This window comes from Columba livia, chromosome 3 (genome assembly GCF_036013475.1).
Source record: "Columba livia isolate bColLiv1 breed racing homer chromosome 3, bColLiv1.pat.W.v2, whole genome shotgun sequence".
Taxonomy (NCBI): Eukaryota; Metazoa; Chordata; class Aves; order Columbiformes; family Columbidae; genus Columba; species Columba livia.
In genome coordinates, this window is record NC_088604.1 from 19120694 (window position 1) to 19147630 (window position 26937).

The 26937-nt window shown below is 40.3% G+C and overlaps 1 long non-coding RNA gene across 8 annotated transcripts in view; it reads right to left on the bottom strand.

The window, feature by feature from the left end:
- The window catches only part of LOC110362079 (uncharacterized), a 202820-nt gene that overhangs the window by 106057 nt on the left and 69826 nt on the right, over positions 1–26937 (bottom strand). For 6 of the 8 annotated variants that reach the window (XR_010471132.1, XR_010471131.1, XR_010471127.1 and 3 more), the window contains 2 exons: positions 26629–26694; positions 5663–5797 (listed from right to left, as the gene is read on the bottom strand). This is a non-coding gene — a long non-coding RNA (uncharacterized LOC110362079). Of the gene's footprint in view, positions 1–5662; positions 5798–7194; positions 8688–26628; positions 26695–26937 lie in introns of those variants that run through there. The other 2 variants (XR_010471133.1, XR_010471130.1) reach the window with 2 other exon arrangements.

Sequence of the window (26937 nt, forward strand, 5' to 3'; positions counted from 1 at the left end):
AGGTGAAATATTTTGAACTCGTATCTTTCACTTTCTATATTTTCTTACCATATCTACACTCTGTATAGAAGGGCTTTTTTCCTCATACACCTTTGTAAAGTCACTCTGATTCCTTGTGATATTGTCTATCTACAGAGCATATTAGGTCTGAATTAAACCTGATGGAGTGGGCACCACATTTTTCAAAGGACAAAAAAGCATTTGGGACGCTGAGACTGGAAGTTTGAGCAGCCTGAACGTGTCTACATATGTCAAAACCTCGATTAGCCAGCAAAAACATCAGAATCAATCACTAGATGGCCTGAAGAAATAAAATTGTATAGATAAGGAAAATTAGTCTCACGTTGTACTTCAGACAGACTGCAGAGTGTAGTATGATAGTATCATGATGGACTGCAGAACTTGTTATTGAAGACATTGCATTTGTCACAATTACTTTCTGCTTATTTGTAGGTTTTAATCCCTTAGTCCATCTTTTATTCATAAGGGAATAAATTGTTATGGAATTAGTCAATCTATCTTGACACCTATCTGGCAGAATTACTCAATTTCAGGATTCTTTATTAGAATAGTTTCTCAGAAGTCCTAATAACATTTCCTTAAGTATGTAACTGCAGTTGTCCAGCAGTGAAGGTTTTGAGGTGGCTTTTTAAAAATGATTTATTTTTCCCCTGTCAATTCTGTTTAAAAACTTCACAGACAAAATATGTATTTGTGAACGTCCTGAAAATACAGAGTGAACACTTGTTCTCTTGCAAGATATATCTCAACAGCAATCCAGTAAGAAATATCTTAATATAAGACAAAAAGAGTTCTTTGCATCTATACCCTCTAATGAGAAAATAAATTCAGGAGGGATTTCCTGAGAATCCTATTCTCTATATGTAAAAAGTACCATCAGATGCTGATGTAATTAGGTAGTTTTTACAAATTCAGTAAAAGGAAATTTTGCTTTTTTTCAGACTAAGTAAGATACCCAGAAAGCTTCTTCGAAAGTCACAATGAGAAGACCAGTGCCAGGCACAGTGTGTGTGATAGTCACATGATGAGGACTGTGATCAGAATACAATTTATTATGGTGAATTTGGCATTTCAACTAAAACTTTGCATGGAACAAGCTAGAAATTAAAGAAAAAAAAAAAAAAGTAGTGTCATCAGAAATGTAAACAGTAGTTACTTTAATAAAAAGAAAGTAATAAGAATTAGAAATACTGTATTGTCTATAACACCAATTTATTTTGCTAGAAATACAGTATTTCAAAGATTCTGTGCAAATAAACAAACACCAGGAAAAATGTGTCTTTGTTTTCCAGTACTGATTTAGAGAATATTCTCTGGTAATGTTGTAGTTCACCGAAAAAACACAACTTCAGTACCATTTACTAACCTGGACCTGGATAACAGTTAATGAGCTTTTATTATGTGTATCGTATTATTACTTCAGAGCCCCTGTCACTGATCACTGCCCCATTAACCAGATTGTTACTACTGAGTACAACAGCAAAGTTAAATAGGGTTCCTGTCAAAAGTCATTTATCTGTCACGCATGCTTCATAACTGGTTTTGCAATTGCTACAGCCATGATGTCAAGGTTTCTTTTTCAATCTGGTATGTACCCTTGATGCTGCTGTAATTAAGCTATTGATTTTACACCATTCAGGAATGTACTATGGCTCTTATTGATTTCAATGAGTAAATCAAAAAGACATTTCCTGTTGTAGTAGGTCTTTAAAATAACTGAAAATACAGCAAATTTCTTGATGTAAAAAACACGCGGCAGCTATAAACAGCTACAAAATCAGTCTAACATATTAACTATTAATTTAAAGAGGCTGAAGGATTACCTAGTAGTGCCCAGGAATTATTTTTTCTCCTTCCTTCCTTTTTCCTTTCCTCTGAAAATACTTATTTTATTTTGAATATAGACAAGCACACATAGAAAAGGTGTAATCTAAAGGGAAAAAAAAAAAAAAAAAAAAAAGACTTAAAAATCCCTTACTTTCTCTCTTTATGATTCACATTAAAAAAAAAAAAAAAAAAGTGCAATACCCTGGTAGAGAGGCAACAGCCATCATCATCAAAAAGGGAGAGCATTAAAGGTCTCTGAACTTCAGTTATCCCCTAGTAAGCCTCACAAAGCCCATAAAATACACACATCTCTTTAAGTCAGTGCAGGAGCTCAAACTTTTTCCTCTGTAAGAAGTCACTAGCTATTGATTGAAATAAAGATCTATGGACCTCCGGACTCAAACCAGAAAGAAAGTATGACAGAACTAAATCTACACTAAATCCTAGATTTCATGAAAAGATTCTCAGGTAATCAAAACCAGGTTTAAACCAACTTCTAACCATTAAACACAATGCAAAAGCTTTTTCTGAGAGCATGTCCTACCATAATGGTCTTTCTTGAATCTTTTTCTGGACTATAGATTTCATCCAGTAAAAGAATTCCTGTAAATAATACCACAACACCTGGTTTTAAAATCTATTTCAACATTATTGAGTTGAAGAAGACATGCCCAAACCAAACGTCTTCCTGTACAACAGCTGGTACTAGTATTTCAGAAAAAAACCTGTGCTTTGATGGTTCCACACATACCACCACCATTATAATTCCTTATTTCTTCCCCTTTGTAAGGACTTTCACCATATTGTTCAAGGTATTACTACTACTTTGTCTCCAGCAGTGAATGCTGGAGAGAATCTTCCTCACTTACGAACCAAGCCCAGGATCAGACACTTCACAAACAGGCACTCTATATTCAGGAGTTCTAATGAATTCAGGACTCCTAATAAATTCAGGAGTTGTTCTCCTATATTCAGGAGTCCTGCTCAGAAACCCTAATGAAATAAATGAAGCTCTGTGTGCAGGAGCAGAGGGAGCTGCTTATGTGGACATCTTTCATTCTTTCATTCATGCCAGCTGTGTACACACCAAACAATTCCAAATTCATTTATATTATTTCCTTTAATAGTCCTAGGAATATTCCAGGTAAAGTTGATTTCATAGTCAGTTCTTCACTAAAGAGGGCCATCTGTTCCTCATAAACAACCCTCACAAAAATAAATTTCCTCCAAATTTTAATTTACACCTTTCAAAATGTCAGGATCTTCTAGTTCTGGGAATGAATATAACATGGTCTCTTTGGGAAGAAAACTACTGCAGAGCCTTTACCTGCTTAGGGTAAAGAACTCTAGTACTCCTACTAAAGGCAATAACATGATTTCTTACAGGAATAAGAACCCATTTAGGGGTTGAATTCACTATTAACACATAAGTTCCTCCCTTAAAAGATGCAAAAATGGTGCTCGGGGATCTCTAGTGGACCCTGGCATTCTGCACCAACTCCAGTTTCAGAATGCTTTGACAGTATGGTTGCATGAAAAGTGCCATAGTAGACATATATGCATAAGCATAAATATGTAGATACACATATGCATATGATTGAGTTCTGAGGTCAGAACTTGCATTGCCTTTAAACCCAGCTCGAAAAAGAATGGTATTTAATCATGGAGAGTATCATGTATCATTGGTAAATAAAACATTTCAGAACTGTCTCATGCAGCTTTTGCTATTACTTTTACATTTGCAGGAATACTGGCCTGTTTTCCTCCTTCCTATACATCTCGCAGCTCTTCTCAGTACTCTACCTTCTTGATATGTTAGGAGTAAAAAAATATTTATTTATTTGCTATGCAATCTGTTTTTGTGATGACTGACAGGTCACCTTAGTACACTAGAAGACTTTGCTGGGTTGCTGCCTCAAACAATGAATCTCAATCTTTCTCTTCATTTTTTTTTTTTTTTTCAATTTCTCATTAAACATTACTGCACTCATGTTACTATTAAAAGGTTTGTATCTTACAGTAATGTGGTAGAAATAAAAAAGCTTGTGATTCCTGTCTCCAGAACAACTTGATATAATTATAGGCTTACAATTCATGGTTATTGACATATTATCTTTCCATTTTCATGTAGTCTTGATGCATGCAGATTTGTATTTGGGAGAGATATACTCACAGTTTCAATAGCCATGGGGAGTTTTTGAAGCAGAAGGTGGATATCAGTTTTACATAAAAATAATTATTCCTCATATTAGGCACTAAAACAAATTTCCAGCTGTTAGCATTTTGTGAGTTCTTGGACTCCCTCATGCGATTGTATCATGCTGAATTTCTTTTTGAAAGCTTTTCTGCTTCTTGGTGTACAAAAAGATTAAGAAGTAATGCTAACAGAAATTTTGCTGGAGTGAAATATTTTCCTAAGTTGCAGGTAAAGAGTACCATGTAATTTGTAATGATAACCACAGTAATGAATGCATATAGTAGTCAGCTATTACCAGCAGTAATTGGTGCACCTTTCATCTCCTGTCAAGCAGAGAGTTGCGGATTACGACCAAAAGGCAGCTATCAGCTCTCTCATTTCCGGGCTCAAACAAAGGAAAAGAGGTGCCTGTCTAAGCTGATGGCTTTTGGCCCTTTGATCAGGCCCTATCAGAAGTCATCCAGACATAGTAACCTGATTTCTTGTCAATGGGCTACTGTCTTTGATGTAGGCAAAGTCCTACTGCAAATCGCATTTATGAAGGGAAAACACCAGGACGTAATCAAGAAAGGGTATAGTTACCGATTCACATAGTAAGGTTGCTTTGGCATTTTACCTTCTTTGAGGGAGGTAGTAAATAAGTTCTGCTAAGATTATTGAAAAGCTATTTCTGTAAACAACCTGCAACACAGTCCTTTGGAAGGCTGTGTTTGCCCTCCCCAGTGTAACAGGAACTTAGGCATGGTTCAGTGTTAATGAAAGGTCCAAGCAAAACAACAGAAAATCAAACTTACTCTTGCAGGAGGGGGAAAAATTCCCTGCTTGGAAAGCAAGTGTCTTTGGAAAATTTTACTCCTAACTAGTCAGGCAAACAAAGTGCATTTCAGAGCAAGACTTTTCAAGTCTACATTATTCCACCATAAATCTACGATATCAAGCACAGACATTTAAAATGTATATGTCTTCTCTCATTTTATTAAAAGTTTTGCCAGGAATTATTCTTCAGTGTTGATATTACTGTTACTTTGGGCTACAAAAACAATTTCATCGCACATTCAGGAAGATGCTAAACAACGTTTTAGATTATTTAAATAACTGTTGGAGTAAGGACAATGAACCTACCCATGTACCTGACTTCTGATACAAACCTTCCAAAGTCTTCCTCTCAATTTCACAGACATACACTATAAAGTTATTATAACAGTAAATTTTCCCTTCATGACAAACAAACATATTCTGTGTTTTCTGAAAAAAAAAAAAAACAAAAAACCCCACACACCCACACAAACCAAAACAACGACCCACACAAAACAAACAAATCAACAAACAAACCAAACCAAACCAAACCAACAAAAAAACACAAAACTTGTTCCAGAGTAGAAGAGTACTGCACTGTATTTCACTCTTACATAGCTAAACTGATTTCTAATAACTAGTATGGTTGAGATTTAGCCAGGTTTGTCTCCCTCTGTATGTAGTGCTCTAAGGGCATCCCAGCAGGCTCTACAACATCATCTTCATGTTATTTGAGATGCACTAAGCTGAAAAATACTGCAGAAGGTCATGTTTTTATCTATGGACCCAACAGGTGCGACATGGAGCCCAGTAGGAACTTACAGTCAGTTGCTGATCTATGTGGTGTCTGCTGGAGGACAGGTTTTCCCTAAGCAGTGTGGATGGGAGCCAGCTGATGAATGCTGTGGTGCAAGTAGTGTTCCTTGCACCTGGAGGAATTTTTGGATCACAGGATACCTGTAAGTAACAAACACACAAGGGCACAGGGCACTTGAATTTTGAAAAGATGCAGTCACATTATTTTCCAGTAATGAAGACATCAACATGGTGATGGTTACGATTTTGAGAGAACCCGTGTGTTATTTATTATCACAGTTTACAAAGCTGCATGGAAACAAAAGAATTACAGGGACAATTTAGTTACATTTCCAGAAGATCCCAAATCACCTACACACCCATATAACAAGTGACACACAGAATATTTTGTCATACAGTGTCTTACGTGTTTTGGCTTTTTTAGGATAGAATTAATTTTCAAGTAGAATGGACTGGAGATACCCATCAGTCCTCATCTGACTTGCTCAGATCCCAATAGAGAATACAAAGCTGGAGAACGGGAATAGCACTTTTGTTTACATTCCTGCTGTTTTGGGCATTTAAAGGGCCAGCTTAGATACTTAACTGCTGTACTGAGGATGGTGGACTACCACTGAGCACCTTGCATTTCTTTGCAATAGAAATTTTAAAATGTTTGCTATTTGTTTTAATTCTGATTTAAGAAGAAAGATAATCCATTGAGTTATCTACAGCCTGATTAATATAATCAATTACATTGTTGATTCACTGATTGAATTAGATATTCATTAGATGCGTACTTAATTGAAAATCTCAGTATATGCTAGGGCATATGCAAAGGGTGCTTTTTTTGCTGATATAGGATACTTGCTGACTTTTATTTAATACTTAAATAAAAACTTTACACATAGCTTCAACTTCTTTTTTCCTTGGGTTTGCTGCAAGTTCATTTTCCCTAAAAGCCAACCTGGGACATTGAGAAGGACGGGATAAAGTGGAAGGATGGGATAAACTCTCACTTTCTGACTTGTTCTACAGAGAGATCAGAAGTTATCAGTTTTCCTTTTTGTTTGCATCCTACTATTCAGTTGTTCTGAAAGAGGAGGGAATGAGTTCAGGACCTGGAGCACTAGCATGATTTCTGGATAGAAGGTACAGGGAGCTGGAGATTATTCTAAACTTCTGGCTTGTACTTTTGTTTGAAGTGTCAGAATTGCAGCTGTATCCTGTCCTCTTTCCAGCTAAGTAAAATGGGTTTAAAATTCATTCCTGCTACAGCCAAAATCACTGGAGTGATGTATACACTTCATTAATTAAGAGTTTGCTTTTTTAGATATTTAGCAAAATTTCAGGACCTTGAGACTGACAGAGAAAAAAAGAAAAAAATAACAAACAAAGAGTTATAGATACTGTCAGAGACACAAAATAGTTGAGAGATAAAGCGTTAGCATACTGGAAAAATGCCAGTGCTGAAGTTTCACTTTTTGTAACACATACTGGCACAAAAGTTGTAAATAGACCATATAAAGAAGCAGATACCAACAGAGATAGGTACATACCTTATACACAGACTCTGGTTGGCTCATGTTGTGGTCCCCCTGGGAAACAGTGTTGAGGCTTTCAGGTACAGGACACAGCGAAAATGTGGTCTCCTTGGAGTATATCTATCAATCTCAGTGAGCCAAAGCATTTCTCAGCACGTATAAGTAGGATAATTCTGTGGTAAAGCCCCCTGTTTAAATTCTAGACCTAGGTCTATTGCACACACTGTCTATTTATTGTGCAGATCTCATCAATTACCTCCAAAACTAGTGCCAGACTTTTCATTGTTTTCTACTAGGGCTAGATGACTGTGTCACCCCATATTTCTCTGTTTTTCTTATCTAAAATCAGATTGTCAGCAGAACACAAGCAATTCAAGGTCTAGGCTTTAAAAACAGGAAAAATCATAGTAGGGATATGACCTATACTCAAATACCCTGTCAATTTTCTCTTTTTTTCTAGTAAAACCTGTTTTAAACATATTTATTGTCCCAGTTACCAGGAGATGCGCAGAATAAGAGGAGGAGCACTGACTACACTGTTAAATAAAATGGATTCTACCTAGAGTACTCACAAACTCTCAAAGTAAACAGATCCAGACTTTTTTAAAAAGAAGTAATTAAAAATAGCCTTCTCTAAGTAATAGCAAACTTCGTTAGTGCTTGCAGTCCCAAAAGATTTCAAAATCATTCTGCTAGATGTGATTTTGAGAGGATGACACTTAGCTCTAACAGAAGTCTTGTGGCTTTAACCTTAAATCTGTATGTTATAGGTATAATGAGACTACAAAAGGCCAGAGGAAGTTAAGAGCCTGTTTCTGATCTCACTTAACACCACTTGAATCCTGTATAATTGTTGACTTCATTGGAATTGTTCCCAACTTGCAACTGTGTAAACGAAATTACAATCAGACTCTTAATAGCTGAGCTTTGCACAAGCATACAAAGCATGTTTTATCTCCCTTCTGCAAAATCTCTCGTGTTAGTTAAGTAACACATTGCCAGGGCCATGCCAGTCTCACTGATGATACTGGTGCATAAACAAAGTAGGTGTTTTGGCAGAAAACCTTAAAAACTGGAAAAAGAAAATTTTGAGTCCTATCCAGCTAAAAACATCCGTGGTCTTTGAGGTTATGCAAGGCCCTGAAGAATACAGATGCTGGCTGTTCAACAGGCCAAAATATTCAGAGACAGGTTGGCCTCCAGCATAAGGTCAAATAAAAGTGTCTCTGTGTGTGGTGGAGAAAGTTTAGCAAGTGTGATAGAAAGAAATCTCAGAAAACTTCTCTGGTCACCCAGCTGAAATTAGAGACTCTGTGCTGGCCACTGTAAGACAGGGTATCACCATGTCTCAAGTCATTAAACAGTTAACATATATAATAATGTGGCCAACAGCTTCAAACTTTTAATAATATTTATCCTCACAGCATCCCCCACTAGGCACAGGAACCCTAAAGAAGGCTCCAAAGCCCCAAATCATCACACCTACCTTGAGGCATTTGTCTGGGGTGATGAAGACAGAAACCTTAACACCCAATAAACAGTCAGTGATTCAGCCCATCTAAATTTCACTGGCTCTGTGGAGGTGTTTTCTCCTCCACTGAAAATCTAATCTTCCTTTAGGAAGGTTACACTAAGCTTTTAAATTCAAGCTTATAACTGAAGTGCCTAAATTTAATGGGAAGAATCCACACATCAGTGACTTTCCCCTGACTTAACCAGCTATAGAAGAGGTGATAGCACAGCAGGAGTGACAGCCAGATATTCTAGGTCTCAGGCCTTAATTACTGAAATGTTCTGCTATTCATCTTCCATCTAGACACAAAGAGGAGGGTCGAATGAAAACAGAAATGCTGAGCGACTATCCTAAGATGACCAGCATCCTATATGTTTCCTATATGTATTCTGTTTTTCCTGTTTCTCAGCAGTACCCCCTACATGAATTGTTATTTCTCATATTTTGTCCAGTGGTTGAAACTTGCTAGTTTCTTTTACTTCTTATTGCCCACTCAAGGTCACATAGTCCAGTGGGAGCCACAACGTCTCCGAAAGGGAGATCCTGGAATCTTCTTTCATAGGAAATCATTTGTATCTCAAGTTATCTTCAGGTTCTAAGGAGTCTCTCTAGCTTCTTGAAGCATTAATACTGTGGTGGGTTGACCCCAGCTGGACACCAGGTGCCCACCAAAGCCTCTCTGTCACTCCCCCTCTTCAGCTGGAAAGGGGAGAGAAAATACAACAAACGGCTTGTGGGTTGAGGTAAGGACAGGGAGAGATCACTCACCAATCATTGTCACAGGCAAAAAAGAATCAACTTGGGTAAATAAGTTTAATTTATTACCAATCAAATCAGAGTAGGATGATGACAAATAAAACCAAATCTTAAAAACACCTTCTTGCCCACCTCCTTCCTTCCTGGGCTCCTCTCTTCATGGGGCCACGGGTCCTACCAGAAGCCCAAGCATGGGCTTCTGATGCAGTCACAAGCCTCCTTCAGGCATCCACCTGCTCTGGCTTGGGTTCTTCTCTGGGCTGGAGGAGGATCTCTGCTCCACCATGGATCTCCATGGGCTGCAGTGGGACAGCCGACCTCACCAGGGTCTGCACCATGAGCTGAGGGGAATCTCTGCTCCCGTGCCTGGAGCAGCTCCTGCCCACGTGCACTGACCCAGGTGTCTGCAGAGCCATTTCTCTCACATATTCTCACTCTTCAGCTGCAGCTGTGCAGTTTTTTTCCCCCTCTTAACAGTGTTACCCCAGAGGTGCTACCACTATCGCTGATGGGCTCAGCCTTGGTCAGTAGAGGGTCCATGTTGGAGCCATCTGGCATTGGCTCTGTCGGACATGGGGGAAGTTTCCAGCAGCCAATGCAAACACAAATGTGAAACATTCACAACCTTCTCTACAGGATGAGCGTTTGTTTTGATGTCTGTAATAAAACAGCTTCATAAGCATTTTTAATATAAGAGTGTAAGTGCCATGGATAGCAAAGAAATGCACTTTAAGAAACATAGAAAAGAGTTTTATGTCAACAGTCATCCTCTCCACTCCAAACTCCTGTGCTGGTAGCCACCCAGCCATAGGAGAAGAGAACTGGCAAAGGGAGCATTTATTCTTTCATTCCAGGTGGCTACAAACTCTCTATTTGTTGTAGAGACAGCTTACATGACTTCCTTACATTTTTCCAGATGACTGGTATTTATGTCATCTAATTTAAACTTAAAATTCACTTCATTAGGTCTATACTGGTGACTCTATGTGCTGCACTCACTAGCCAGGAAAGGACATTTCTAGGTGGCGATGCATCATTGCCTTGTCTTTAAATCTATGTTTGGATACTGTCTGCAAATGTCTGTACCTTTTTGATGTCTATATAGGGAGTCCCAGTGTAGAGTGTAACCTACCCTACTACATCAGAATGCAGACCTCAAGCATCTGTACAAAGCAGAGGAGACATACAGAAACACAGGCAGAGCATCATGGATGATTGTTACTTGGATAAATAACTAAGTTGAACTGCCTCATCTGTACCTGCTGAGGACTCAGATTGTCTCAAGCATCTAGCTGAACAAAACTAGACAGGAACAAAGGCAACACAGGACTCATCAGAGTACATCTGACAGGTATTCCGATACTTCAAACAAACTGAGAACTTCTTCCTTGGAAAAATATGATTAGAACACTGAATCTCACAACTTGAGATGGAGGAGTCAGAAAGTACAGGAAGGATGACAATACTTTTACCAGATTCTTGTCCCCTGAGTTGAACAAATAAGGATCTTTGTTGATTCCTACTGCATTTTTAATATGCACATTTCCTCAGAAAAAATACACTGGGCAACCTCATGTTATGTGAGACAGGCACACATCACAACTGAAGATTTGTTTGTCCTAAAAGCAGGATGTGGACCAGCTGAGAACTGAAAAGTGTAAAAACAGTCAATAGTTTTCTAATTAACATATTTATGGGATTACTGGCGCCCAGAAAAACTACTGGGAATTTTAATAGTACAGATTTGATCAGGGAAATAAAGTTTCACTGTTTGTGTTGCTGTAGTTATTTACAAAAACCTTTAAAGACACATTTCTCTATTTCTTCTGAAGCTGCCTATCCTTGTAATATTTATAACTAGTTTCACGTCTACCTGTTCATTTGGTATTGATTAGTCAGGACAGAATTCTTAACTATCCAAATTTCTGTCAATATGGGTTCAGTGTTTTCTTCTAGCAGATCTTTTTCTTTAAAGCTATGTTTACTACAGCTAGAAATGTTTAAAATGCAGTTATGCTTGATAGTAATTTATTTCCTACTATAAAGGGTCAGTATTTTAAATAATGGTGTCATCAATTTCAAACAAAACATCTTGCATCAGAAAACTTGAAACTTCTTACCTACTATTCTTCATTTATGGCAGTGTGCCAAGTTAAATCCAGCCATACAATCAAAACAGTATAGTTCTTAGTTTATTATTCAGCTGCAGAAATACACAGAGGCTGACCAGACAAGTCATAGGATAGGAACTCATTTCTCTAGAAATTTAACCTGCTCATGATCTTCCTGCCAAAACTCAGAAAAAATGTTTTTTGTCTACTTGTGGATACTCAAAGAGTCCTAATGTTCTCCTAAACCAACGCTGTAATACAGACTGAGTTTCTGAAAGGGACTCAAGTTCTGTACTACAGTTCTGATGCAACAAAGCAAGTAAAACTGCTTTCATGCAAAAAGAAAAAAGAATGGAAGGTCAGACTTCTGAATTAACATAATGATCATGAATATGAAGGAAAATAAAGCATCATTCTTTTTGAAGTCAACAGTTCCTGTAATGTTTTTACTGAAATGATAGCTGTCCCCAGAAGATAGGAAAATGTTTGGTGATATTCAGTCTCTCAAATCTGCTAAAACACAAACTTCACAGGTCATTGAAGCAAATAACTCTTCTGTCAAGAACCTAGATTATGGTCTCTTCTTAGAGACTCCTTGTGCATTTTCTGTTCAACAGCCACTGGTAAGACACAGAAGCAGCTGTAGGAGCTGAGACAGAGACTAGAATTCCTCCACCACTTCGGTACAGACAGAGGTTTAAACTCAGGTGTGTGGGGGGGGATATCACCTGAATTTTATAATCTCTTCTGTATAATGGCCCAGACTATTTTTCATTGAATGTTTTTACTATTACTTAAAAAAAATATGTGTACCTTTCCTTAGGAAACATGTTGCATATCATTGACAAAAGTTTTGTTTTATTAAGTGAAGGAGCATGATAGATGTAACTGTCCCCTCAGAAGAAAGACTCAAAAGGTTCAAATAGCTCTTCAAACATCTAGAAATCTCTCTCTCATATCTTTAATACAACAAAGGTTCTGAGTCCTCTGTTGGTGCAGTTAAAGCTCTGAAGATACGGACACTTTTGGAAGGAATGTGTCATAATTTAACACAGAATTCTTCTAACTTGGAGTCTTCAACCCAGAGAAGTGACAGGTTTTGTCATGGGGTGAATATCCTCCTTGCTTTTTCTGCAGTCCTGCAACACAATTCCTTGCCATGGGGCAAAAAAAAAGTTTTCCTTGATGCTGTTTTGCTTCCAGTTTTTGAAATACCTTCCTTAGTGCTGACAGATACTCAGTAGAAGTTCTGCTTGTCCTGAGGACATTGTCATTCCTCCCTAAAGCATGAGGATTCCTTTCAACAAAATTTGTGGCCCTCTGAAAAATTTTGAGCACTGACAATATCCCATATGGCAATCTACTATGCTGGCATAAGTGGCAAGTTTCCTACATTCCTACTCCAGACTCAGTGGTTACTATTCCTTTTTACTTACTACAGGTTTTACAGCCATCTCACACAATCCTGCAACACCTGCTATGCAGAAAAGGGGTAACTGATCTAGAAGACTGAGCTGCAGTTACTTTGCAATCTGCTCGGGGCAGCCAGCCATGTCCCAGGAAACCACAGGCCCGGGGAAACTGCATTCAGAAAACTGCAGTGATAATTCTGTGTTCTTTTCTTTTAATTCATTTGTCTTACATGCAATTTTTTCTGTCATTTGTATCTTAGAGGGCTAAACATAGAGCTTGTCATCTGGCTGGGTTACACTGTCCCGTCCCAGTAACTAGAATCATTCTTGCAATTCATTAGTGCATTCACACTGTTCATGGTTACAGTCACTGATTACATCCACCAAACGCCACGCTTCATGCTTCTTTTGACCCTACGTTATTACTACTCTAACAGGCCCATGTCCTTCCTGTACTGAAGGCTCCAGAGCTGGATGCAGAACTCCAGGAGCACACCAGAGCATTGCCGCCCATTGCCGCGGGTCTCTCGGAGCACGAGCAAGATGCTGCCACCGAGAGCCCCCACACCCGGCATGGAGACTGCGCTTGCCTTCGAGTGTGAGTAAAACTTCTCGCAGGATTGCGAGTATATTTATACTTTTCATGCACATATGCATGTGTAACTTTCCGTGCTCCATATGAGCACATGTAAAATTAATCCTCGCAGAATCGCGGGTGTATTTTCCTTCCGTGCACATTTGCACGCTTACTTTCCGTGCTTAATACAAGCACGTGTACTTTCCGTGCACATTTGCACGTGTATCTTTCCATGCTCAATACCAGCACATGTATAAATTATTTACCCTCGCAGAATTGCGAGTGTATTTTCCTCCCTTGCTTCCACATAAGCACGTGTAATATTCCATGCACATCTGCACGTGTATTAACCCTCGCAGGATTGCGAGTGTATTATAAATTTACCCTCGCAGAATCACAAGTGTACACTTCCCGTACTCACTACGAGTACGTGTATCTCTTCAAAAATAATCCCGCACCGTGTTCAGGCAAGTGTGTATTCCTCCGGGACTCAGGGCCGGCTCCGGCATTGTTTTGCTGAAGCCACGTGCATGAACACTGTGGACTGCCTGTTGTATTAGTTGCTGCCCCTTAATAATTTTCCTCAACTGATATCCGAACCTTTATTTAAGTCACTTTGGAGTATTAAAACCCTGTTTCTCACCGGTTTAATAAAAGTTGTTTTGGACCCTATTGTCCCTTAAACTAACCTTGCGGTGCCTCCGTGACATTTTTGGCGCAGCAAGCAGGGTATCAGAGATGGAGGAATTATTTAGCGGGTTGAGTAATATTTCTGCAGCAACTTGGCATCTCGCGGTGTGTTTCCTTCTGGCCATTTGCTTTAATTTAGCGCAGGATGTGCGTAAACTTGACTTCCAAAGAGAGGAAGAATTTTGCAGCAAAACAAACGCGCGGGCTTTTTAAGCGAACGCCCCTCCGCCCCGCCGCTTCTCGACACTGAAAACAGTGTTGATGAAATAGAAAGAGAAGATGTGCGCCCATTCATTGAGATGGAGACGTGTACGTGCTTTGTTTGTGTTGCCCCGTGTGCCGAGGGTGATCGGATATTGTTAAGTGGTAGTTCGAACGCTTCCCCACCCCCTACCGAGGGATCCAGTACTGGTGGCGCTGCGACCGGTTTCGTGGGAGCCTTGGTGGGTTCGCTATGGCTGGCCGCTCCCCTCCCGACCGGCCGTTCCTGAGTGCCCATCGCAATCGAGACCACGACCTGTCCCTAGCCGTGTTGTCCAGACGGTCCCCTCTCCGTACCGGCAACTCGGAGGGTCCGGCATAGCAAAGCCCAACCTCGCTAGTGCCGTCGACTGCCCTGGGACTGGCGGCGCGAAACGGAGCAGCCTGAAAGAGCTTCTAGAAGCACATGTCCAGTAGGGGCGTGACCCGAAAAACGGAGGCAAACTTCCCCTCGTAAAGCTTCTACCGCCTGTCTGCGCACCTCCTCCTGGCTGGCCGCCCCCCCACCATTCCTGGCATCCAAGTCCTGGTGGTGCGGGGCAGGGCAGCCCAGCCTCGCGAGCGCTGGCAGGCAACCACCTTCCCCGGGTTGGCCGCCTCCCCACTCCTCGCTGCGGGCGGGAGCGCCCCCCCACTCTTGCAAACTGAAGTAAAAAAAAAGGCCGCGGCTTGGGACCAGCGACCCCGCCCCGGCTCAGTGCTCTCTCTGAGGGTCAGAGGCAGCTCGCATTAGGACCCAGCAATGTGCCTCAGCACTACTGCTTATTAAAAGTAGCTACTAATATTACTTGCTATCAAAAAATTTACTGGCACTCCACTGCAGCTAAATGGGGCATTATGGAGGTCATTAATGATTTTGATAAAGAGCCAATAGCAGGAAACAACTCGATAAAGACCTGCCCCCTAAACAAAAGGTCCAAGAGATATTTTCTGCTCAGAACCTTCTGAGCTAGTTCAACATGTTAACTATGAAAGCTCGGTTCCAAAGGGACCAAGATCTGTTTTTGTGTTTTCATGCAGGGCGAAGGAAGATGACAGGGTGGAAGAGAAGTACAGATGCGTGTATCTCCACAACAAGCTGTCTCATGTTAAGAGACTAATAGGGGATTTTGACCAGCAGCAAGCAGAGTCATGGCACTAGTCTTTGCTTCGGCCTGGACATGTGAACAAACTGTAGCTTATTTATTTAAAACTTAGGATTAGTTGCTCTAAGATTCTTTTGCATTACGGAAGTTTCAGTATTAGCAGACTTAACTACTTTTGTTGTTGATGTTGCTTTTATACATATTTGAAGCTGCTTTTTCTGGTCCCTTCTTTTCTTCAAAACTTATGTTTGTCCATTGGAATAATTTCATTGGTAGATGCTGGGAATCCAGTACCTCTACTACAAAATTGTGCACATTTTAAGGAAATGTAGCAAACTGAAATGTCTTTGGATAAATATAAGGCTGTTTTCTGACCTTTCTTGTTAATACAAACTCTTTGCCTTAAATGGTAGAAGATTTTAAAATTTGCCAAAAAATGGCAGCAAGCATAAGGTTCCCACAGCCATTGCTGGGGCAGGAGGATGGGATTAGGCTTGTTGCAGGGATGAGGTGGCTTTGGGGAGTGAGGGAGGGGGTGTGTTGATGGTGTAGCAGCTTTGTTGACTGTTCTGTTCTCAGTTTTTCCATTAAAAGTTATTTATCCAGAATCTCTCTGTGCCTGCACGGAATGGGGAGAGAGTACAAGGGCCACCAGGAAATGGCACCAAAGAGGTGCAAAAGCATCACTGAGCCCCAAATCTGATCCACCAAACCCCAAAAGGCACCTCACCAGAGGTGAGGCAATCATGGGAGCAGCCCTTTGGCAGGAGAGCCTGGACAGACGGGTCCATGCAGGACTCACGGACATGGCCCCACACATAAAGCATCACTGACCCCTGCAATCCTGAGCTCCATTCTCTCACCCTGGGGCTTTAGCAGGATGCTGTACCTGGTTCCAGCCACCCCACCATGCCCGCTGAATCCCACAGCAGGCCCAGACATGGCTTCTCCAGGCTGCACCTGGGGTAATAAGCCACAAGGGTCTGACTCCAGTAACACAGAGGTAAAAGTGTCGTGGGGCACCATATCCAAGGCCTCACAGAATCCCAGGTAGATGACCTGTGCAGATCTTCCCTTGTCCACTGATGCAGTCACTCCATCAGGGAAGGCCACTGCATTAGTCAGGCACCATTTGCCCTCGGTGAAGCCATGTGCGCTGTCTCTCAAGGGGCTGCAGAGCTGTTGCCTTTCCAGTCACCAGCTGGGAAGCATTTATTATTCCCAGATACTATTAATTTACAAATTGGTAAAAATGAGCTCTCTAAGCAGAAACATCCTTCTGAGTAAACTGCCCTGGCGTTTTGTTTGAATCACGTTAAGTTCTCCTGTTATGTGTGCAAATCTTGTAAAATCTCCACTGTTGCTTCTGTCACTGTTATTAATGCTACTGTTCCCCAAAAAAACGTTCACGTTCCCTTTTGCCTGAAATCACTTTTGAATTCGCTCACTACTGTAACATCACAAACGCATTTGGTGTACACCGTATCTCCTGCAACATCTCTGAGTAAACACTATACAGTTGGTCTTTTTTGATGTGCCAAGCTAGTAACTATTGTTTCATCTAACACTTCTCATAATACCAGGGAATGTGAAATACTCTAATTTTTAACACATTGCTGTCTATCCTTGCTTTCTCCAGGCCGAACAACCCCAACTCTCTCAGCCATTCTTCATGGGAGAGGTGTTCCAGCTCCCCGATCACTTTTGTGGCCCTTCTCTGGACCTGCTCCAACAGGTCCATGTCCTTCTGGTGCTGGGGACCCCAGAGCTGGATGCACTTCCAGATAGGGGCTCACCTAATATGGTTTTCAGCCACTTTGACTCCACAAATTCATCACTTTTAATGACTCAAATACAGGAGTTCTTATGCAAGATTGAAGTCACCCATATAAAATGTTTCCAGCTAATGCAAGCCCATCAATCCATAGATTTAATAGTACACCATGCACAGTATACCCCAAGCTTTTTTCAACCTTGCAAAGCTGGATTCCCATTGCTCACTTTGGACAACAGAGACACAGATACAGCCTAAAATCCCTTCCAGTGTGATTCTCCAGTTCTCCATTCTCCAGAACTTGGCTGCCCTTTCACTTCATATTCCAACTCAAAGTCCTGAAACTTCCATAGTATCTGTGCTAACATAAGCCTAACCAGATAAATTTCTCCAAAAGCTATCAAGCTCTTACAGGAGCGAACCTCTCTGAAATGTCAAAGACATGAAAACCTGTTGAAAACAGGATTTGAAGGCTACTGTACACACTTTTATAGTCAGCTCACACCACTGTAACCCTTCCTAGACTGTCTTTTGTAACTCATAGAAGCTTTCCCATCAATTCCTTCATCAAGTCTGAAACTGGGATGTAGAGAGGGAAATATAGTAAAATACATTCTGTCCAGCACAGTGAAGGAACATACCTTGCCAATTCAAAAAGTACCATAAAGTTAGTGATGGTTCTGATTTTTACATCTCATTCAAAAGACACAGTGCACATCTCAGCAGAAGTCTCAACCAAAGTTCCTGTTCAATAATTAGAATAATTAGTTCCTGTCTCAAACAAGTTCCTGTTTAATAATTAAAACTGTTTAGATTTCAGGTTACTTTTTGTTAATATGCTGTGCTGTGATTAAAGTTAATGTAAATATCTCTGTATCATCCTATCAAAGTAGATTTCACAGATAAAACATGACAGAAAAGAACAAGAATTCTTCAAATATAGATTTAAAAAATGGGAAAATACCATCAGCTAGGCTTCAGTATTTATCAAATTTTAAAAAAGAAAGTTGTTTCCCCTTCTTTTTTTTTTCCAGAAGAGTAATTTTCTGAAGTAATTAGTAGTAAGCATTAAGGATGTTTAAAATTTTAGTTTGTTATTTGACCTAATTCCCAGTATTTTTGCAATTTGCTTTAGAAAGCTAATCTGTCTCTACAAGCATTTCTGGAAACAGATTAAATAAAAACACCTTCTGGCTTTCATATTTCAGAAACTTGTGAAAACCTTTTTTTTCTTTTTTTAAAGCCTTTTGTTTTGCTCAAGTGGGAAAAATTTGTTGGTGCTACTGCACCTTTTGAACTTGTTTATCATTTATGTGCAGGTTTAACTGTGTGTTGTTCTCAAAGCTGAGTTAATAATCAGCAAGAAAGAAGCATGGAAACAGTTCTTTGAAATCATACTCATAGAGCACTGATACCCAATAGTATCTCGGTTTCCTTCATTCCCATTAGTGATGGGATTTCACTTCTGATTGTACAGAAAAGTTGATTATTCCCAAAGTATCAAAAAAACCCTCAAGGTAAACAGCATGTGGCCTTTGCCCTGTGCTGATTTGAGGAACGAGATGGATGAGCTGCCCTGTGAAGTTTCACAGACCTCACTCTAATTCTCATTTCATAGTGGAGCAAAGATGTTGTTTCTCACTGTTTCTGAAAATCTGAGCTTGGGAATGAGCACCAACCCCCTTTCTCCTCCTGCCAGCCTGGTCTCTCCTCTTCCCATTTTTCAACACAACGTTCATTTCACAATGTGTGTTCTGACTTACGCTATTCACTCCTTCTTTGTTCTAGCCCATAGAAGATCTTTCTTTTCTTTTGCTTTACAGTCGTCCTCCCTGACCTTTAGCCAAAATAGCTTCTTTTAGCTATGTGCCTTGCTCAACATTTACCAGTGTGGCCCCAGCCCCACCAGGGCTGACAGTGTCCCTCCCTGGCTACCACCATCTCAAGTGACAGTACACATGTCATTTACCAATGACAGTTGAGGACTTGTCTTGTTTTTTTTTTTCCCTCAGCATGTTTTGCTGAAGTCTATGGCTTCCTGAGTCTATTTGGGAACTACCACTTGCAAAAACTCTTGTCCTGAACTGAAGCCAGGAAATACTTCAAGTTGGGGTATCTAACTTATTTACTGATACATATGAAGATGTCACTGATTTTAATGAGCAGAAAATGGATAGAAAATTAAAATATCAGACAATATGTCGTAAAGTCTAATAATGAGATTTCTATACAGCTTCTTTCTGCCATAACGTGAACTCAGCTCTTTCGCTTTGCTTCACAGGGAAGCGGAGTTTTTTGGGGGCCATGGTGTAAAACTGTCAGCTGGTGAGTTTTAGAAAACCAACATAGACTTTGAAGTGCTAAAAAGTATTCTTGGAGAACACAGAACCTGATCCCACCTTCACTTTTCCCAAAAGTAGTTTCCCTGCTGTGCCCTTCTGTCACAACACAATTTTCTCTAGATATCTGGATCCAGAATAGTGCAGACCCAGAACTGCACAGACTCAGTAAGGAGAGAAAAAAAAAAAATTAGATGAAATATGGTGTGTGAGCATCACAGAGAAGGAGAAAGGGTATCAAGTGTTTGTTTGAATTAGAGCTGAGATGCATCAAAATAAACTAACAGCTGAAAATTTAACAAACAAAATCCCCAAAGAAAAATGGATATTTCTTTACATTCATAATAGCCCAACTGCAAGTCATTGTGGGGTTTGATAGTTTACACACATTCATAGAATGATTAGCCATATTTATGGATGAAGAGCCCACTACGGATATCACTAGGTCCATTAAATCCCAAAGACACAAACGATAAGGGCTGGGACAGTGCACCTGCGAATGAGATATTCCTGCTATATTTTCATACTTTTCCCTAAGGATCTGCTTGCAGCCACTGTTGGTGATAGAATATGGGCTGGGTGCAGGCTGGTCATGTCCAGTCTGACTGCTGAAACCCTTTTGTTCTAACCAGACTTGGCTGACCACCCCTTCAGGCCAGAATGGCAAAGTTACTCTCCTTCCAGAATCCCACCACAGGAGTACAAAATTATTAGATATTTGTGGAATATCCCAGACGTAACACAAATACTTCTGTTGTAAATTTTTCTATGGCATATAGCCACCTTCTTCAACCCAGCTAGTGTAAGCAAGTTCTATCCAAAAGTTTCAGCCAAATGGTGTTCACGGCCTCCTTTTGAACATAAGCCCCAGCTGGCTTCTTAACAGAAGGCATTTCCCTACTTTTCTGAAGTATTAATTGTATGTTGTTTCTTTCATTTCAGTTTATTGTTGGAGGACCCAGAGATATGGTAGGTCATATTCCAGATCCAGCTATAAAGTTGAGACATTCATTACCACAGATTTGTCCTTAACTTTCCTTTAGTATCTAATAGTTTGGGAAACAAAAATATAAATATGCAAAGCATACTACAACAGCTACATCTCTCACATGATGCTGTAAGAAGATGACATTATTTCAGCACCTACTATGCTTAAGTATCCTTACATGTGTTTAATACTCCTAGCATGCAAATGTTACTATAATGTTATACCAGCAGGAAGTTTGACCCAGTATGTTCTGTGCTGGCCAGTAATTGTACATAACTCTCACTGGTATTGCCCATGCTGGAAATGAATTGTAAAATGGGGGACATGAAAAAGATCCTTTTTCTCTCTGAGATAAATATACCCCATCTTTCACTAGCAGGCCTGGTGTCGTGTACACTGACCCATGATCAAAAAACCCAGAATTCTGCTGGTGACACCAGTCCCTCAGCCAAGTATTGATCCGCTGGGTGTTCCTGCATCTTTCCTCGTCGTACCCTGCAACTGTGGGGACAGAGGAGAACACTACTTGTGCTCCTGATCCCTTGACCAGTTGTTCTGAGGCACTGAAGTGTCTCTTGATTGCCCTTGGACTTCTTGTTGCAACTTCATCACTGTCTACCTGAGAAGTCAATAATAATCTGAAGGCAGTGCCAGGGCAGGAAGTTTTCTCTTCACATCTTTAACCCAAACCACAGAAAGGCCGCAGACTTCCCTAAGAAGTGGGTCTGGCCTGCATACTGGGCCTTCTGCCCCCCTCAGTCTACTACGACAATGACCATGTTCTTTTTTCTTTTATGCAAACGGTTTTGACAAATGGTGTAGGCTGACTTAACTTCGGCGGCACCTCCAGGCTCAATGAACCATGGTCTTTGCTCAGTTCCACTTCCAGAGTCTCACACCTATCAAGCAAGGGTAGCTGGGAAGGTGGGGTAGCCATGGAAGAGACTGTGCCTGGCAGGAAGCTGTCACCATTGTCCCCTATCCCTTAAGTTACCACGTTCAGCCAGGTAGAGAGACAACAGGGAATCCTCTGTGTCACGTGCCCTGTCTGACAAGTCTGACCCAGGGAAGGTAGGTGGGATTCCAGTAATCTCTCTCTTTCTTGAATTCCATGACACTCCTCAACCGAGTCACTTGTTGGTCTCTTCTCCCAAATAGCGAGAAGAAATGGCCTCAAGTTGCGCCAGGGAAGGTTCAGATTAGATACTGGGAAAAACTTCTTCACAGAAGGGGCTGTCAGACATTGGAACAGGCTGCCCAGGGCAGTTGCGGAGTCACCATCCCTGGAGGTGTTTAAAAGGCGTTTAGACGAGGTTCTTAGGGACAAAGTTTAGTGCTGGAGTTAGGTTAGGTTATGGTTCAACTCGATGATCCTGAGGGTCTCTTCCAATTGAAACGACTCTGTGATTCTATGATTCTCCTGGAGCTCTGTCACTAGCCTGAGGAGTTCCACACCTTGCTGCACCCCCGACAGGGGTGCACTGCACAGGGCCGGGGTCAGCCCGCAGCCGGGCACCCGGCTGGCAGCGTCTCCCGGACGGAGAGTGGCCTGGGCAGCCGCGACAGTCATGGCGCCTGCAGTGCTCAGAGAGGCCGCAGCTTTCTGCCGGGTGGGCACCACCGCTCCCTGCTCGAGCCGGCAGAGCTCCGCACCCCGCCCCGCCGCGCACCCCGCCCCGCCGCGCACACCCCGATACCGCCGCGCCCCAGGGTCTGGGTTTCCACGGCGCGGGGCGCGGGAGGGTGTGGGGGTGTGGCCGCCGTGGCTACCGGCCCCGCCCGGGTCTCCTCAGCCGCTCTCGCCCGACCTGCGGGCTCATGGCGGCGCTCTGGGCTTCCTGCAGGTTCGGGACCCGCCTGCGGTGCCACCGGGGCCTCTCGACTCGGCGACAGAGCGACAACTCAGAGAAAAAATGTCCAACTTGTTCCAACATATTTCATACTTCATGATGTATCCCTAAGACAGAACTACTCGAGTTAATTTAGCTACTGGTAATTCTAATTCCTAACATCAAACTATTTGCATACAAGCCTCCCAATGTATCAATAGGGGAGGTTTTGTGAGACGCTTGTATTCCCTGCTACCACCCTTCCCCCAGCCATATTCAGGCTCTGAGTGCTAGGGACTTGCATCCGTACTTTTACCTACAGCAAGTCTTTACTGAAGGACATCAACAAACAAGATGTAGCAGAGGAATTTCCAAGAGCTTGGGCAGATGTTGGAGTGAGGAACCGAAGAACGAGCAGAGACGTTCTGAGACATTTGAGAGGATTTGTGGAGATAAGATGCACCCTGATACAGCACCACAGCTTTGACTTTCAGTCTGAACCTCTGAACCCCTACCTGTAAGAAAATGCTTTCCTGACCAGGCGGGAGAGGGGTGAGGCAGTGATATTCAGATACTCTACAAGAACATGCCTAAAATGGATCCCTGACACAGTCCTTCCTTTCAAAACCCTCATTGCTGGTGGAGCAGTCAGGGGGAAGGCTGCAAACCTCATCTTGGGTACTTTTCATTCCTTTCCAGAAGAACATCATATCCACCTGTAGCTGTGAACAGAATCCTTATTTCATCCTTAATGGAAGAAAGGTCAGAAGGACATACATCTCTTGCACACAAATAGATGGTTAGGCACCCGTGGCTAGGTTTTTTGTCTGTCCATGTCATTTGCCACATCTATACTAATATAGTACAGGCAAGACTCAATGTTATATTTATACAGAAGCTCTTCTTCCCGCTTCTTATACCAGGTAGTGCTAAGTAACTCCTGATGGGCAATAAGAGCTGAAAAAACACATTTTCAACAGGACATTGCTTCAGTTTTCAGAGAAGGAAAATATAAGAAGCTTATTCTTGTGTGCACAGGTGTACTCAGATATACAACAAAATTGAAAACCAATTTAAAAGGCAATATTGGAAACAATCTGAGCAAGCTTCAGATGATGCTATGCCTGAAATGACTCACAAAATGACTTGTGGGGTCTGTCTTTCATTTCTCAATCCAGTCTATATGAGTGAAGTCCATCAGTACACGTTGAAGTAGAAAACAGAAATTAAATTCATTGTTTGTGCCATTTCAACCGTAACACATCTAGATTTTTTTTTTAGACAAGGCCATTTAAACAAAGCACCATAGTTTAAAAAGGGAAGAATCAAGGAAAAAAAAAAAAAAAAAAAGAAATCTACTTTATAAATATAGCATTCAGAAAGCATAAACACTATCTGTATTGACTTTAACTGCAACAACTTTAATGGACTTACAGAGCAATGGTGTATATTTTTGCTTGTGTCCTATTTCTTCCATTGCTAAACTTATAGAGTAGATCTGTTTTTCAGTGAGAGCAGAAGGGACATCTTATATAATGTTATATTTTTACAGAGGTACCTTTTTACTTCTGTATGGGTATTTTGCTCTGGTTTAAAGAGAGTATTGTTGTACCAGGAAATGAACAGAAAACATATTAATGCATAGAACCATAGAGAATAATGTATTTAAGTGGAATCTACTGAATATACCTCATGGCAGATGAAGAAATATAATCCAAAACATGTGACAATATCTCAGAAATACTAACTTTATACAAAAGAAAAATATTTGGAGTAATTATTTGCTGTATTTTTAGTGGGACAGTATAGTATATGCATCAATAAAGAGTTGCAGCTTTTCTGAATACAAGCTTCATCATTCTAATTTCAATGATATTTGTGCACTATGAAAAAATACCAAACAAACAAAATGCCCCACATCTGCGTACATGAAGCCAAAGATTCATTACAATTGGTTGTTTCTAGACAAAGAGTGAATTATCTTTTCTTTCTGCATAGCAACAGGAAAAAGTGACTACTCAAAGGTGTAAAATAAAATCAGATCAGAGCATTCAGTCCAAACAGAGCAGCCCACTAGGAAGTCTAAATAATAGAAATAATTTATTTACATGTATGTATCATTCTATTCTGAAAAATTCTTCATCTGTCTTTGCTGCTACTGTTTATTAAAGATCTTACTGTTGGTGGTGTTCATTCTGTGGCAGTACTAACAGCTTGTTGAAAATGAGGACAGTTAAAATTGGTTATCAAAATGCAAAACATTGTTCTCCTTTTATGTCTTTGTTTCATTGAACTCTATAGATGAGCTGCCTCAGCTAAACAGGATTCTTTATGCATTAATCAAAAATAATTCATTTGAGTCGAGGCAGACTCCAAGATTTTTCTCTTCATTGGGATAGAAGTATTGAAATCCTAGGGCTTAGCATAAATTGGAATTTGAAGAATCAGCTGCAAGCCGAAACTTGTTGACGTGAGGCAGACCATACGGCAGTTCTACCACTGCAATTTTCATCCTGTTTCGTCATTGTCTTCTCAGAGTTCTAGAAAGGAGCTGAACTGGAAAGGATCTGAAATGGTATTGAGCCAGGGGTTGGAAAGTCTTTGCAGCATGTACTCCAAAGCTAACTTCTTGGAGTAGCCTTATTCTTCAGGGACTGGGTATTAGGTTATTCAGCAAGCTCTGTTTAATTGAACTTGTCTTTTTATGTATTATTCAGTAGACAAAATTCCCATGACAGAGCAATAAAGAAGGTCAGTATGATACCCTGTTTCAAAATAAAGGCAATTTTTTGACAGGTTATATAGCAAAAAGATTCAATGAGACTTGAAAGCATGGAAAGATGAATAATTAGTGTGATATGAAAGGAACAGGTGTATAAAGATGAAGAACAGTGAACCAATTATTGTTAACTTGTAATGACAGAAGCTATAATCATCACGTAAGGACAGAGTTCTGGTATTTCAGTATACAGTTTTATTATTTATTGAGTATTAAAAAGCAAAACATCTGCTAGAGAATGCTGAACCATCTCTTATTCCTTTTAAATTTGATGTTTGCACATGGGGCAAATGATTCTGGAGATCTTTAGACAGCTTTTGTTTCCTAATATTAGTGTATTAATTATTATTAATAGCTTTCAAGTTTTCAACTTTGTGAGTTTTGAGATAACAGAGGGAAAAGAGTGTTACTGATGCTAGCAGTATATGCATAGCAATTAATTGCTAGTTATATCAGTAGAGTAGTAGGTCTATAATCTCATCTTCAAAACAGTATATTGTCGTAATATTGTATACATTTTTTATTTGTGCTTGTATTTGAGCAGAGTACAGGTCAGTCCTTTATGAGTTTGCTTAAGTGACTCTTTACATCTAAATAAAACAGGAGCTGTATTTCTCAAAAGTGGAAATTAGTAAAAAATTAAGAGAACAAGAGAGATTTAGATCAAGAGAATATGCTTATTTTGCTGAAAAGTATTTACCTTCCATTTTACTTCAATCAATTTTGCTCACTTCAGAAGAAATTATTAGGTACCTTTATCTTGTGTTCCTTTTTTTTAAGGAATGAATTTCCATACACTACTAAAAGTTGTCTTAATTTTATTTCATTATTTATCAAAATAAAAGTTAGCTATCCCACAGGATGACCTTCCCTGTTAATAAAGTGACAGAATTTCTCATCATTTATTATGATCTATCTAAAGAGCCTTTAATTATCTGTGAAATTTTTCTTGCCTCCAGTTTAATACTCCTGTAGTCTATAAAGTCTCTGAAGTAATATGGACTCTTCTTACACATTATGTATTGGCAGGCAGGACGTGTTTCAGCTGAACCTCAGTCTAGCTGTTTATCTCCAAATAAAACTGGTCTACCTAAATAATATTCTTCCAAAAACACTGACAAAATTGCACATAGCAAATGAATAGTTTATGCATGTTCTTCCACTTGCATCCTTAAACAACATACATAAGAAGTGGTGCTGGTTTCAATACCATGAGGAAAGTATTGGGGAAACTCTGATGCAAACAATTAAATACGTGCTAAGGCAATCTGTACAGGTTATCAAACAGAACCCAAAGAACCTGGCCTTGAAATTGAAGCAAATTGGAGACATTACCTGAGTAAGAATAGCAGCATCCAAATTCTTGTTTTCCAGTTCAGCTTCATCTTGTGTAGTACCTGGCTACACAGAGAAAATGAACAAAAAGCTGATGGTCTTAGTATTCTAGAGGAATAAATGCAATTGGAAATTAAAATATAGCCTCATTTATCAATAAAACAGAGTCAGAATTTCTAAGAAAAGTCACATGAGCCTGGAACAGGGTAACAGGGAGACAACGGAGCCTCTGATTTGTATTTCTGCTTGATTTACTTGAACAGGATGAAATCTGCCACTGGCAGACCACACTGTGCAACACCTAAATCC